Source organism: Somniosus microcephalus, chromosome 8 (genome assembly GCF_052327205.1).
Source record: "Somniosus microcephalus isolate GS21.2 chromosome 8, FLI_Smic_1.0, whole genome shotgun sequence".
Taxonomy (NCBI): Eukaryota; Metazoa; Chordata; class Chondrichthyes; order Squaliformes; family Somniosidae; genus Somniosus; species Somniosus microcephalus.
In genome coordinates this window covers 173696732-173713347 of record NC_140994.1, presented here as the reverse complement: position 1 = coordinate 173713347, position 16616 = coordinate 173696732, and positions in this window count along the sequence as shown.

Genomic DNA, 16616 nt, shown 5'->3' with positions numbered 1-16616 from the left:
TTTTCCTTTCCCTGATATACTTGAAAATTTGAGTCAAATTTACGGTAAGTCAGAACATATCACATTAACAAGGAATACCAACACTTAACCTCCATATAACATTTGTTAATTTCTTTTCAAAATCTTTAGTTGAGTGAATATAGAACAATGTCCATTTCCTAACTGTATTCACAACAGCATTATCTTTCAAAATAAAATCTAAACTAAGTTAGATTACTTCATTTGCTGTAAAGCACTTTTGGACTTTCTGAGATTGTGAAAGGGCTATATAAATGCAAGTCTTTCTTTCACGTTGCACTAAGATGACTGGAAACAATTCAAATTTACCACAAAATTACTTAACTTTTTCACAGTAGGATGTAAATATAAATATAAAAAAAGGGAATTGGACAAATACTTGAATGAGAAAAAATTGCAGGGAGATGGGGGAGAGTGGCACTAACTGGATTGCTTTTTGAAAGAGCTGGTGCAGACTCGATGGTCCAAATGGCCTCCTTCTGTGCTGTACTATTCTATGATTCTCTGGCTGCGATTTTACTAACCTCGGTGGGTCCATGGTGGGCGACGTTGGTGGCGGGTCCTGATCCCCGCTGCTGGCTCCATCCCGCACTGTGACATGAATTTCCCATGATTGGGCTTGTTAAGCTCGCCCAGCCTGTTTGTCGGCCAATTAGAGGAAGCGGGTCTGGTAACGTCATTTGATGATGCATCATCAGCCAGTTTCCTTAAAGGGACCATGGCAACTTTATTTTGACATTTGTGATGTCAGTGTTCTTCAGCATTGAGGTGCTGCAAACACTGACAAGCACTGCACAGAGGTGCAGGGCTGCACCCAGGCTCTCCCATGACGCAGCGGGATCCTCTTCCCTTCCCATGGGCGAAAGAGACCTCCCCAGGAGATCAACACAACCTGGTTGCACATTGCAGAGGAGGGCACAAGCAGGGATGTGATCAGGAGGACCTGGGTGTAGTACCGCAAACGTTTCAATGATCTCAGTAGATCACGAAACATTAGTACAAAGCCGCACTCAACCTCATCCTCCTGTGCCTCTCATCACATCCGCATCACTCTGCATTCCCTTACTCACACCAACTTACCTTGCACCTCCACCCATCCCTCTCTATCTACACTATCACATCCTGATCTCACTAGCACCCCTCACACCCACCCTCAACCAAGTGCAATCATACCAACTAACAACACACAAGGGTAGGCACTTTAGTGTTTTATGCAATGTTCATGTAAAGTTTCTGTTAATGCGGTGTCAAACATTGAAACCTTTATTTTCAACACGTTGCGTTCTTGGACAGATTTGTGTGCATCTATGGAAGTGGCTTAGTGAGTTGCAATGAATGGTGAGACATAACGGTACCCCCCGCAATGGTGATGAGTGTGAAAGGAATGGATTGGTCATTGTAGGGATGCTTTATGGTGTTGGTGTGGGGTGATGCCAACCTGGCGCATCATGTGGCAGCCAGGGTGAACAGCATCAAGTGAAGTAAATCTGGCCATGGTGAGGCCATCCCTGGCCTCCCGGGCAGCAATGTGGTCGGGTGCTGATGCCCTGTTTCCTGTGCAGCATCAGTTGATTGCAGAGAAGGTTGGTGTTGTTGGTGCTGCTGGTATGCCTGGTGCTGCTGGTGTTGGGGCTGGTCATGGTGGGATTCTGAGGACCAAGGTGAGAGAGTTTCAAGGGCACCCATGCTAATGGAATAGATTGCAGGTGAAGTAGAGATGACAGAAGTGATCTCTCAATGGTGGGAGAGGTAATGAGGTCAGACTGGATGGAGGCTTGTGTAAAGACTTGCAGCGTCCTGAATCTGTAGTGGAAATGCAGTTTAGAGAAGCTAGTGGTTAAGGGAACATTTCTCAATCAGCTGGGAGCTTTGACTTGACATTTGAAGCTGTTAACACATTAGCTGATTCAATGGCCACTGACCTCCCACCTCAGCTTCACAGACGAGGTCTCGGCACAGCGGGAAACCGGTGGGCGACCTGTCAAATCCAAAAAGCTGGGGAAAAACCATTGATAAGTGGCTGTAAGCAAGCCACTAATGATTCTAACTGTCTCCCCCGCTGCTGTGTGTCGGGTCTGCTCAGCGCTGACAGACCCGATATTTGGTAAAGGCACATGGCGGCGGGTTCACAGCGGGGTTCCAACCTGCTGGGGAAAAAAATACTTTCCCACCCGACCCGCCACCGATCGCAACCGCTGACCCCCCGCAAAATCCAGCCCTATGATTCTATACTGTTTAAGTGGAGCTATGCATAATAGAATTTGCTGCAGGGTTACCTGTAAATAATAGTCAGGCACCGCTTTTATTTTTGGTGCAAAATCTTATAAACTTTTTTATACACAGTATTAGATAATTTCAAATTGCCTTACCTCATTTTGCTTGAGATTTATGTTTTTCACTGCTACAGCATTTAAAATATGAAGAACATTTCATTTCTGGAACCTTTCAGACTAATTAAATTGCAAATTTTATTCAACCAGCCACCTCATTTTCCATTTATTAATATGCATGCTACAAATATTGCAAAGGCTAAAGCTAATAATCATTTTAGCCTGGAAATTATACTGTATACTATTCCTTTGTCTGATATATTAATGGAACCTTTATCCTATTTGAAATAATTGGGTTAATGCCTCCACTAAAATAGCAGAGAAATTTGATGCAAACCTGTTAATCGTTTGCATGATAATATCAGAGTATAATTTCCAATCTACCACCTGACAGACATTTTTAAACGTGTCCAAAATGGACTTCTATGGAAATAAAAATCAGGAGAGATGTAAAACGGGCTGCCGTCTCACGATCACTCATTTTACACTATTGCACAAAGTCTCATGTTGTTAGATGTTATAAAAGAGAAAGCATGCTCCCTGAAACCTGTGGAGGAAAGTTATTTAAAAGAATTAATGGGCTCACAGGCTACTACTTTGAGTAGAGAAATCAGAATTAATCCCTGATTATCCCTGTATCAACAGATAACCATTTTAGGCAGAAAATTCCACATCCTGTGTGAAGTCCAGGAACGGAGATCAGCTGTACTTCCATAGTTTGTGTTTTTATTGGAAAGATTACTGGAGCTCTTGGAAATTCTATTGTATATATTCTTGAAGCTCAAAAATGAATCTAGAAAAAAACAAAAGAACAACTTTCCAACACTGATACGTGCGAACCGAAACATTAATTAGTCAGACATTTTCTGTGGCTTGTGCAATGTTTTTTCAGGTGTGTGTGTGTCAGCAATTCTCCACTTTCAGTGCTTGGTCCTTTCTCAGTCTTTGGGCTGTATTGTTCACCATTCAATAATTTTAGCAAAACAGTAAACATGAGTAAAAGTTGATGAAATATTTATAGAATGCTCTAATCTGTCTGTGTTTAGCAGTGATTTGAGGATTTGTTTTTCCCCTAACATAAATTAATGAATGTTCATGAAAATGTCTTGAGAAAAGGCTCTTCTTTTTAAGAATCTGGGGGGAATTTTAACTTTTGGACCCACCGGGAGCGGGGGCTGGGGCACGGTCTCCCCGCACGCTGTGGAGTTTTAAATCTACAGCATGCGTGTGACGTCACTGACAGGTTCTCCACCTGGAAGTCAGCCTGATTGACAGGCTTGGCTACCAGTCGGGCGGGGAATGCGAGAGAAGAGGCCGAAGCTCCAGGTAGGGCCGAGCCCGGACCCCGTGGGAGGGAGGGTGGTCCTGGGTGGTCAGATGGATGTCTGGTAAAGGAGGGGGGAGGAGAGGGGAGACAGGTGTAAGGGGAGATTGTGGGGTATGAGATTTGAGGGAAGGAGATTGGATTGAAGGAGATCAGGGGATGGAGATTGGGGGATGGAGATCGGGGGAAGGAGATGGGGGGGTAGATGGAGACGGGGGGGAAGTAGATCGGGAGGACAGAGATCAGGAGGAAGGAGATTGGGGGGAGGATGTGTAAGATTTGCAAAATTACCACATTTCCCCCAAAGTTATTAATAAAAGGGACCCTGCATGGACATTTTAAAAAGGGTACCCAAAAGATGGCGTCCGCACCTCGTGGCCAAAAGCCTGCAAGATTTTTAAAGCTTGGACTCTGTGGCAGCACAAGCAGCTTGTGGGGAAATCAAAACCTAAAATGCAGTTTCTGTGAAAAGGACTTTGTGTTTTGGAAAAGCAGACAGCGAACATTGAATATGCATTAAGCCAGATCGTAGACAGATCAGAGCTAGTTAGGCCTATACTTGAGGCCATCAAGTTGTCTGCATAAATTATCCAAAACAGCTTAAGGAAGCCATCGAGGCTGGACAGGCCAATTAGAAGCATTAATAACAATACAGCTCGGACAGCAAGCCATTAGGTGCGACAAACAGCCATCTAAAAAACAGTTAGCTTAGATTGGAGTAATCATTTAAAACAGCTCGCCAAAATTGGAACAATGAACTACCCTGATTTGGCGCGTAGATAGGGGATGAAACGACGGGTATAACTGCAGGCCCCGGGTAGCAATGTCGCTCTCTGCTCTCTCTTGCGCTTGGCCCTCGCTCTTGGTTCCTGGCTCACTCATGCCCTGGCCTCATGGCAGGTCTCTCCTCGCTCCCCGCGGTGAGTTTTCAGCAGTAAAAGACACCATACCAACAGCCGGGGAGGGGAACGAGACCCGAGTCCCTCGTCATCTGGGACGCCCAGGCCGCAAAAGGGGGCGAGAAGAAATTTGAGCAGGTAGCCCGAGACGAGACGAATAGAGACAAAGAAGACGATAAAACTCGATAAGGGCAGAGCAGGGCAGCGAAAAATATATCGCTAAAGATAAGCGCCGAGTTATAAGCTGGCGCTTGGGAAGACGAACATCTTGTTGAACACTGCGAATAAACACAGGTGTCTACGCCACAGCGAATATACTGGCGTTTGACGCATGAGTAGCAAAATCTAAAAGACTGTTAACTGTCCGGTAAACATAACGTTACCGCCGACGACCGCCCGAGGGAGAAGAAGAGGAGAACCCATCGAGACGAGACGACGACGATAGCGGATGAGAAGAAGGTGCGTCGCAGCGGCAGCTCCCGCACCGTGCCCCTGAAGACCACGTGGCGACGGGGTACCTGAGAGGGCAAAAGACCAAACCTCAAAACCTGCATTTCGTTAACAGTTGGCCTTGCTTTGGATTGGTGAGCATGAATTCTAGCCCCTCATAGATTAATCTAGTTAGGTATAGGAGGTGAGATAAGGATAAGGGGATATTTAATATAGTTTTTCTTCCCTCGATGTGCCGTGTGTTCCCCATTCCCTGTATAAGTATAGTTATTTTGTATTTGCCTGTATTTTATGCTAATAATTTCTCATAAGACTGTTATATTTTCTGTTTAATAAAATCTTGGTTTTCTTACATCCAAACCACCTGTCTACTCGAGTCTTTCTGTATCGCCGCCTGTACCTAAGTCCGGTGTCTAGACCCCAAGGGGCGTGAGAGCGATTCGAACTGCTCATAAAACAGTCAGGGGCATAACTATGAAGGGCTATGAAGGCCAATACAGTAGACAATGGTTCGGATGAGCAAACCATGATGGAGGAAAGGATTTCTGATTATGTGTTTAGCAAGGTGAATATCTCAAAGAAGTGGATCACCACTCTGTTAAAGGCTGGGTGTCCGGTAGACGCAGCAGCTAAGTGGACAGAGGGAAAGGAACACAAGAAGTCCTTAGAGAAGGCAGTTTGGCTGATGTGTTTTAAAAAGCAGGTCCAACTTTTGGACAAGCTCGTTGCAGCACAGGCAGTCGAGTTAAGGGAGTCAGCCCTGGAGATCCAGGATAAGGCTCTAGCAGGGGAGAAGTTATCAGTAGCTTTGCAGGCCTTGAATCAGGAGAGAGTGCATTTAATGGGAGAACACAAGGCCCAGTTGGAATACCTACAGTGCCAAGTCACCGAGGCCAAGGGAAATGAGTTAAGGTTGCGGGAGAAGAACGCCCGCTTGGCAAGGCAGATTAGGTAACAGGAAGAGAAAGTACAGGAGGTAAAGGCCGCTTACAAGCTAGCGAGCGAGCAGGGGTTTGAGGAGGCAGACCACGGCCCCTGTAAAGAGAGGATAGAAAATCTGAGCCGGGCCCTCCAGAAGGCAAAAGGCAGGCCAGGCAGATTTTATGGGGAACGAGGGGAGGACAGTTCCAATGTCACCGGTAGTGCCCAGGGATGACCCGGTTGAGAGAGAGGAGATCTCACAACCACCACTTGTAGCGCCAAGTTTCAGCGAGGTTTGGCAGCAAGGGGGGGGCGGAACCAGAGGTGGAGGCGGAGGTGGAGCAACCCCCGCCAGAGAAGTCGGAGCCGGGACTGATGTGCCCAGCATGGCATCAGAGGTTCTGCCCACCCGCCAATGGCGACAATGAGGGACCCCTCCAAAACCAGTTCGTATTACCCTTTAACACCCAACAGCTTAGGGCTATGGTCAACCATATCCTGAAGCTCTCCGAAAAGGGAGACCCCTCGATCCACTTCAGGGAAGTAGAGCAGGCAGCCAGCGTCAACGACTGCGATGACGCTGAGAAGGCCAAGATGCTGCTATTCTCCCTGGAGAGTAGTCTCCTCCAATCCCTCTCTGATGAGTGTAAAAGGGGGCAGAGTGGGTACGAGGAGCTTAGAGATGCAGTTCTGGAGGCCATGGAGATGAATGAGGGAAGTCCTTTCTCCCGTGTGGAGAAGACGATCCAGCTCCCAGGGGAAACCCCGCAGGCTTTTGCGGACCGGCTGTGGCCGGTGTACCGGAGGGCCTGTCCAGGGACCCTGGACCGAGTGTTCCTGAACGGGGATCTCCTGGCCCATTGGCTCCGTTGCCTGGTGACGAACAGCTTGCCACAGGTCCGGGCCAAGGCAGAAGTCTGGTTCGACCCCAAAAATCCCCAGACCACCGAGCTTACGGTGATTAGGCAGCTAACTCTGGCCTATAAAAATGGTAGGGGAGCCGATGCACACCCACCCAAGGGAAAGGTGCATGAGGTAAAGCCCGGACCGGGTAGGAAAGAGTGGCACCAGGAAGGGAGTAACCCCGCCAACACAAAGACCAATTGTTACGGGTGTGGAAAGGATGGTCACTGGTGGAAGGAGTGCAAAAACCCTTGGAAGGATAACAAGGGAAAGCATTCCACAGCTCCAGCCCAAAAGGCGGGGGCAGGGATCCCTTCCGCAGAGGTCGAGTCACTTTTGGACACCATGAGGTCCTTATTGACTGGCCAGGGGAGAGTAGCAGCCGCCACCAGTGCTCTCACCCCATCCGCCCCATCCAACCCACAGCCGTGACTAGAGCCAACGCAGCCTGTTTACCTGTGTTCTCTCCGGTATGATGAGTGGAAAAGACCCCTTTTGGAGATGGAGGTAGAAAAGGTGACGGGGACTGTAGTGTATGTGCCTTTAAGTCAGAACTACTTTTACAGCTCCTGTATACTGTAGTACCGGCAGTGACCACACCTGTATATAAGCTTTGTGCATGCCTCTGTACCCCCAGTCTTGAGACTACCCTCCTCCAGTAAAGACCTGTTTATTGTTAATTTACAGCATCCGTGTGATTATTGAATAACAGCATATCCTCAGAATCACGGCTCTAACAGGGAGCTATCTGTTGGACACGGGGGCATCATGCACCGTGGTCTATTCAGCAAACCCCACCACCTCGCCTCTCTCTAACGGGGTCCCATACAGTCTGTCGGGGTTCACGGGTAAAGAACAGGCTGGCTCGTTTTCCATCCCGCTCGCCATTCGGTTAGGACCGCTCCGCTCCAAGTGGGCCTGTGTCCTGATGAAATGGGAAGTGGAGGGTGGAAGAGGGGTCCTGGGGGCCGACTTTATTGTAGGCCACGGGATCCTAGTGGATTTGAGAAATCATTGCCTTTGGGGGGCAGGTAAAGTAAAGAATGGAGAGGTAGTCGTAATCCCAGGAAAGGAAGGGAAGGGGACCCTCTGCACCATGAAGCCCAAAGAGGATTATAACCTCGAGCTTATGGTCAGCAACACCCCACAGGAGTTCCAGGCATTTGTGCAGGCCCACCTGGTCACATTTGCCACACACAAGCACGACTGCGGGAGGGTCAACGGGTTTGAAGTCAGCGTAGACGGGGACCCCATGGCCCGACCACAGAAACAGTATAACTTCCCCAGGGAAGCAGAGCCAGACATGGAAGCAGCCATGTCCTCGTTAGTGCAGCAGGGAGTTCTGAGACCGATAGCTACCCACGTGAACTCTCCATTGTGGCCGGTCAGAAAGCCGGACAATTCCTGGAGGGCCATGGTGAACGATCAGGTGCTCAATAGTAACATCCCAGCCTGTGCACCCACAGTAGCAGCAGTTGCCAACCTCATAGGGAGTATCCCAGCATCCACGACCACTTTCAGGGTGCTAGATATTTCCAATGGGTTTTGGTCCATCCCTCTAAGGAGGGAGGATCAGTACAAGTTTGCCTTTATGTTTAAACGGCAACAGTACATGTGGAACTGCTTGCCTCAGGGCTTCCACAACAGCCCCAGCATTTTCCATCAGTGCATGGCCAACAGTTTAAGGGATTTTAGCCAGCCCAGACAGTTGGTCCAATATGTGGATGACCTGCTCCTGTTCACTGATTCGAAAGAGGAGCATGGCCCGCTATTGGCCGAACTGCTGGAGCTGCTAGGGCAGAAGGGTTTCAAGGTAAACCCCAAGAAAGCGCAGATCGGCCAGCAGGAAGTAAAATTCCTAGGCCTGACCGTGCGCGCTGGAGAAAGGGCCATAGTGTGGTAAACCACTGTTAACCTGTACATGCCTGTGTGGTAAAGCACTGTTAACCCTGTACAAGTCCAGGCATGTCTCAGCCCCTGGCTCCACCCCTAAGCCCGGGTATAAAGGTGACTCACCACCCTTCCCCCGGGAGCTCTTAGGATGGATTCACTAGCAGAGGCATGCTCTAGTTCTTAGTCAATAAAAGCCTACTTCATATAAGTCCATTTCGTAGTCTTTGGTATTGTTGATAGCGCATCAATTATATTGACTAATTTTCAACATGGAGCAAATCTTGAAGCCGGAACATTTAGACCTGGATCCTCAAGCAGCAGATGCAGCCAATAACTTTGAACACTGGCTGAGTTGTTTCGAAGCCTTCCTGGAGGCCTCCAGCACTACTGTCACTACAGATGACGCGAAACGGCTTGTGTTGAACTCATGGGTGAGCCACCGAGTCTACTCGATCATCCGAGACGCCACTACTTACGCGGCCGCCATCGCGACGCTAAAGGAACGATACGTGAGGCCTGTTAACGAGGTCTACGCCAGACACCTCCTGGCTACCCGAAAACAGCGCCCCGGGGAATCGGGCGCTGAATATTTACTGGCACTGAGAGTCCTCGGCCGGGACTGTAATTGCAAAGCGGTGACGGCCAAGGAATGCACGGAAGACCTGATCCGAGACGCCTACGTAGCCGGCATCAGGTCCAACTATACTCGGCAGAGGCTGCTGGAACAGAGGGGGCTCGACCTGCAGAAGACGGTGGCCCTCGTTAACTCGTTAGACGTGGCCCTCCAGAACATGGACGCCTACCCCCCTGACCGGATGGCCACGTGGATGCCACGGGAGCAGCCATCTTGGGACCCGGTAAGGCCACAAGCCGCCAGCAGCCCAACTACAGCTGCAATGACCAGAGGCCAGAAATGCTACTTCTGCGGCCAGGCCAAGCACCCTAGACAGCAATGCCCAGCAAAGGACGCGACCTGCTCCAAATGCGGCAAGAAAGGCCACTACGCGAGAGTGTGCAAGGCGAAATCGACCCCCAATTCCAGCAGCGCCGCGTGTGAACCGTACAGGCCGCCATTTTGGACCCCACCAACCACGTGTGAGCCGTGCGGGCCGCCATTTTGGACACCACCAGCTGAGGGGGAGCCGCCATCTTGGACACCATCTCGGGACCAGGCCATCGGCGCGGGCGAATACTACAGCGACCCACCGACCTCGACGATGGCCTCCATCATCCTGGACCAATCTAGGCCCCATCAACTAGCCAGGTCCATGATGAACGTAAAGGTAAATGGCCATGCCACAAATTGCCTTTTCGACTGCGGAAGCACGGAGAGCTTCATCCACCCCGACACGGTGCGACGCTACTCCCTATCGGTTATGCGCACACGCCACCAGGTCTTTATGGCCTCAAAGTCCCATACGGCGGACGTCGGCGGCTACTGTGTAGCGACTCTGACAGTGAACGGCGTGGAGTACAGAGAGTTTAAATTCCTCGTCCTGCCACAGCTCTGCGCTCCCGTACTGCTAGGATTAGACTTCCAGTGCCATCTGGAGAGCGTCACGATGGCATATGGCGGGCCCCTGCCCCCACTTACAGTCTGCAGCCAGCAGAATTTAAACACGGCGCCGTGCAAAGTATGCAGCCTGTCCACCCTGAAGGTCAAACCCCCCCCCCCCGTTGTTCGCTAACCTCGCCAAAGACTGCAAGCCAATTGCTACTAAAAGCAGGCGGTACAGTGCCGGGGATAGGAGATAAGGCTAGGAGGGAGGTGGTACAAGAGCTACCGGTCCCCAACACAGTAACGGGTGTGAGGTCGTTTCTGGGGCTAACCGGGTACTGCAGAGACTTTATTGAGGACTATGCAGCCACCGCAGCCCCTCTGCTCCGACTCCGACACAAGGGAGTGGAGTGGTTTTGTGATGAGGGTTGCCAGGCAGCATTTGTCAGGCTCAAGAAAGACTTGCAGACCGCACCAGCTCTAGGGGCCATAGATGGGGGGAAAGATTTTTTCCTGGATGTAGCAGCCAGCGGAGACAGCCTGAGTGCTGTGCTGCTCCAAGAGTGGCACGGCCGGCTGAGGCCGGTGGTCTACTCCTCCCGGATACTCAAGGATGTGGAGAGGAGCTATTCCAACTGTGAGCGGCACCTCTTGACCACGCATTGGGCTGTGAAGAGATCACTGATCTTCACAGGCATATCTCCCATCACCCTCCTCACCCATCACACACCCACCCAGATGCTTCTGGATGGGAGGATCAAGGATGGAACAGTGAGCTGTGCCCGCATTGCTCGCTGGACCTTACTCCTCTCACAGATGGATCTGAAGGTGAAGGGTCTCTGTGAGCCAAAGCTCGCAGCCAACCTGGTATATCTTGGAACAGCCCACCGGTGTTCCATTGAAGGGGTTTGGGAGGTGAACATAGGTTTACGGGCCGGGACACATCCCACAGGCTGCAAGATCTATGTAGACAGTTCCAGCACGGTATCTGCTGGCGAGCGTCTCACGGGGTGTGGAGCTTACGACCCAGCAGCAAACATTGCCCGGGCGATTAAGCTCCCCAGCACCATGAGCGCCCAGCAGGCTGAACTGTCCGCGGTAGTGTACGTTGTTACACACCCCAAAATCTTCCCCACCCCCTACACGATCTGCTCGAACAGCATGTTCACGTGCAATTCATGTACGGAGTACCTGGCCATCTGGTCCCACTGCGGATACACCTCTGCCAACGGGAGACCCCTCACAGTGAGGGGGGAGGAAGGGGAGGTTTTCATCCACAAGGTGAAGGCCCATTCCTCCACAGAACCCCGCGGCCAAGGCAACCAGCAGGCTGACTTGCTCGCCAAGGAGGGTGCCCGCACAGGCACTTTCTGGGACCCATTTGGGTCCAGACCCATGGCAGCGGTCAGAGGTAGGGACGGGACCCAAGGGAGTGCAGGGGTAGCGTTAGCCCCGGACCTTAAGACGGTCCAAGCCCAAGACCCCGCCCTCAAAGCAGTCCTCCGTGCAGTCACTGAGGGAAAAGGATTAGAGGGTCCATACAGCACAGCAACCTTCTCCGTCAAAGAGGGCATGCTGTTCCGGGGGCAACAGTGGGTTGTGCCGCAGCAGCACTGGAGGGAATTCCTTCAACTGGCCCATGAGGGTCCAGGAGTGGGACACCCCAGGCCTGAGACCACCTGGCAGCGGGTGGAACAGGCGGGATGGTGGCCGGGACTCAGGGACAATGTCCATGAGTTCTGTGCAGGCTGTCTTGTGTGTGCTGCGAATAACCCCGACCCCCACAAAAGGAAGGTACCTATGGGACACGTCAGGAGGGTAGAGGGACCATGGCAGTCGATACAGGTCGACTACATCGGGCCCCTGCCTGCCGACCAGGGAGGCTATAAGTACTGCCTAATCCTGGTGGATGTGTTCACCAAATGGGTAGAGGCCTTTCCCTGCAGGACAGCCAAAGCTCTGGGTACTGCCAGGATCCTGGTCCGGGAAGTGTTCTCGCGGTGGGGACTACCACAGTATGTGGAGTCCGACCAAGGGAGTCACTTCACCAGACAGGTGATGCAGAACACCCTTATGCTGTTAGGCATTCAGGGGAACTGGCACGTGACCCACAACCCACAGTCATCGGGGATTGTGGAACATATGAATCGGACCCTAAAGGAAAGGTTAAGGAAGGAAACGGTGGACTCGCCCTGTAAATGGGCCGAGGTCCTACCGTTGGTTTTGATGGGGATCCGGTCCAGCCAGCCGAAAAGCACGGGGTATTCCCCGTATGAGCTAATGACTGGCAGGGTTATGCGGACCCCCACCCATGTAATAGCCCCGGTGCTCACGGAGGGTCAGTTCAGAGAGGTAAACTGGGACAAGTTCGCCCGAAACCTCTTTGAGCACCTGAAGCAGGTCCACGAGCAGATGGCTGGGAACATGGGAAGGCAGCATCGGAGTAACCGATTGCTGCTCGAACCCAGAAAGCACCACGAGTGGGAGGTAGGAGATCAGGTTATGGTAAGAAACTATGCTCGAGTAGGAAGTTTGGAGCCATTGTACATGGGGCCCTACAGCATTGTAGATAAAGCCAGCCCCATGGTATATGCCGTGAAGATGCCCCGGCATACAAAGTGTAAGCTGTTCAGGCCTGAAAGGGGAAAGCAGCCAGTTGGGGTAAGGTCTGAGGATAAAGATCCTCAGCCTGCAGCAGGAGCGAGTTCACAGACTGCACAGGCCGGCGCTGTGGCTTGCTTAAAGGGAGGGGCCATCCCGCCCATCGATTAGGACACTCCTCCACTCTTCTGGGATCCAGACGAGGGGGAGGAACCTGAGGGCGAAAACCCCGCCCCTAACCCAGGTGTCGAGAGGGAGGGACCTGAGGTCGAAAACCCCGCCCCGGACCCAGCCATGGGACCTGGGGGCAGAGACTCTCAGCTCACGGCAACAGGCTGCAAAGAGTTACTTGCCCCGGCCCAGGTTCAGGAGAGGTCAAGCCTGAGAGAACGGCGGTTCGGGTTAAAGGCCCATCGGCCAAGAAAGCCCCACCCGCCAAGGCCCCCAGAAGGTCCCCATGGACGCCCCAGTTGAGAAAGCCATGGTCACCGGCTCTCCAGGTACCAAGGGCCGCCCCTCGAGTTAGGGGGAGGTCCAGGGACAAAGGTCCTCAGCCAGCAGCCACGGGCTGCGAGGGACCAACAGGGAAGGACGGTGCGGCCATGCTGGAGGTAGCGGTTGTTATGTATTGTGTGTTCTTCTCCCACCTGTGGTGGCGCTGTCACAGCAGATAAATGGTTGGGTGTTCTCTTGGTTAAGTTTAGCTCTCTTTGTTTGGAACCTTCCAGAACTTCCTTTCCTTCCTGAATAAAGCACTTCATGTTTGAACCTTTGAGTTCTGAGTCCTAAATTGTGTCTAGGTAGAAAGGTACCTGTAGTGTATGTACTTTGAAGAAGGAACTATATTCTGCAGCCCCTGTATACTGCAGTACCAGTACTGACCACCCCGGTATATAAGCCTGTGTAGTAACTTTGTATAGTAGTTCCAGTTTTGTCTCCACTCAGTAAACACCTGTTATAACCAACTCCTGCAGTCCGTGTCTCAATTACACACGGACGTTACACTGGCGACGAACAGATCCGAACTTACCTACAGTTCTGCACCACCTCACGTGGATCCATCCCTGAAGCGAAGTTGTTAGAGGTCGAGGCCAGAAGGAAGGAATCCAAAAAGAAAAAAAAAACAAACAGAAGAAAAGGGTGTCGACCGTGGGCAACCGCCCTCTGATTCATCGAATTCGAAGATTTGCAGGAAAGGCTGTCGAGAGCTGGGCTTGGTTATCCAGTCTATGGTGTTCCAGCTAATCGGGCTGGTGGCAGGTAGTACACTGATCCTTCCTGGGCTGTGGCGGGCTAGAGCTTGATCAAGTGGCTTTTCAACGGGGCCGAGCAGCATTGTCGGGAAGTGGAGAGAGAGAGAGAGGGTGGCGCACACAGGGCGCGGCTGGTGCTACGAAGCCGGGCAGCGTACAGACCAGAGAAGAGGGAGGAAAGTGTCCCATAGGGTCTGCTCTGACGACGGGAACAGTAATTAAAATAAAAGAAATTAGAAGCGCAGAAAGCCGCGAGGAGCTGCAGTTTGCCACGGGGACCGTGGAGAGCGGCGTTGGCAGCAGCGCGGGGGGGAAGTGCGCAAAGACCATAGGGCGTCGCCATCAAGGCATAAAAATGCCAGCAACAGCGCTAGCAGCGGCAGAAAAGACAGAAAGCGTGGGAGGCGCCATCTTAATCCAGCGGGGAAGAAGGCAAAGCGCGGGAGGCGCCATTTTGTTCAATCGGGGAAGAAGGCAAAGCGCGGGAGGCGCCATCTTAGATCTCCAAGATTCCGAAGACTGGCAATATCACTGCCTTCGATAATGCAATAGAAGACTGGACCACGTATGTGGAAAGAGTCGAAGTATATTGCAAGGCAAATGAAGTAGCTGATGAGAAAAAGGCATCGGTACCACTAAACTTAATGGGCGCAAGAACGTATGGCCTATTGCGGAACCTGATCACTCCAGTCAAACCGATGGCGAAGAGTTTTAACAAAATTGTTGATATCCTACAGGAACACCTAAATCCTACACTGCTGCTGATAGCAGAAAGATTTAAATTCCACAAGAGAAATCAGCATAAAGATGAGAGCAATGCTGATTACCTTACGGAACTACGCAAGCTATCAAAGCACTGCCAGTTCAGAGCAGGACTGGCAGATACCCTACGGGACAAAATTGTCTGTGCACTCCTGAATGAAGGAACCCAGAAGAGGTTACTCTCAGAGAAAGAGCTGACGCTAGATAAGGCTTTCAGCGTGGCAGTATCGTATGAAGCAGCAGCAAGGGGAGCTGTGGAAATACAGCAAAAGCCACAGGAATATGGCACCCATGAAATGACACGGGGATTTGAAAAATGTTATCGCTGCGGCAGAACAACCCATGCGGAAAGATGGGACACATTGCACAAGTTTGCAGGTCCGGGAAGAAGACTAACGACAACAAAAAGACTACAAAAGAAAAGTACAGGAAAGTACATAAGATGACGGACAGTAGTTCCGAAGCCCAGAAGAGCGATAGTGAATCCGGGAACAAGAGACTAAGCTGTCTCAAACTACACAACGTAATCACAAAAGAGGATCACCGAACCATTTGGGTCACCCTCACGATAGCAGGGTCCCAAGTCAAAATGGAATTGGATACAGGATCAGCCCTGACCGTCATGAATCGACGAGACTACGAGCGGCTATTCTCACACATACACTTGAAAGACACATCCATTGTCTTGAAGACATATACGGGGCAGAAAGTATACCCCAGAGGGAAAATAAGGGTGCCTGTCAAATACAACGGCAAGGAAATACAGAAATTGTATCTGTACATACTGCAAGATGGTGGACCACCATTATTGGGACGTGAATGGATCAGAAAGATAAGTTTAGACTGGCACTCCATTCAGGCACAGACGGTGGCTGGTAAAAAGGATGACGACGTCACACCTGGACGATTGTCAAAAAATCTTGGCTAACGCTAAAGAGGTATTTCAACAAGAACTGGGAACTCTTAAAGGCGTAACCGCCTTGATAAATATAGAAGAGAATGCAATTCCCAAGTTTTTCAAAGCAAGACCGGTACCGTATGCAATTCGCCCAGCCGTCGAGGCAGAGCTGGAGAATCTGGAGAATGCAGGCGTGCTAACTAAGGTAGACTGGAGCGAGTGGGCGACACCCATCATTCCTGTCATGAAGAAAACGTTAAACAATAAGTCTGAGGAGCCAAGGAAGGTTCGCATCTGTGGGGACTTCAAGGTGACTGTGAACCCAGTCCTTCACACAGTACAGCATCCTCTTCCGAGGATAGAAGATATTTTCGCCTCACTATCTGGAGGGAAACGTTTTACAAAAATTGACCTAGCGCAAGCATATTTGCAGATGGAGGTTGAAGAATCCTCTTGGAAATATCTCACGATAAACACTCACAAAGGTCTTTACCAGTATAATCGACTGGTATTCGGAGTTGCATCAGCTCTGGCTATATGCCAAAGAGCAATGGAACAAGTCCTGCAAGGGATTCCGGGAACTCAGTGTTACTTGGACGACATCCTAGTGACAGGTGACAATGACAGTGAACACCTTGCCAACCTAGAGCAGGTGCTCACTAGACTAAGAGAACATGGGCTACGAGCCAATCGCCCCAAGTGGGAGTTTTTTAAGAAGCAAATATCGTACTGTGGCCACGTGATTGATGAAGAGGGGTTACATAAGGCCCCTGACAAAATTGAAGCGGTAGTTAAGGCTCCAGCACCTGAAAATGTGTCGCAACTGAGGTCATTCCTCGGATTGGTGAATTACTACCATAAGTTTT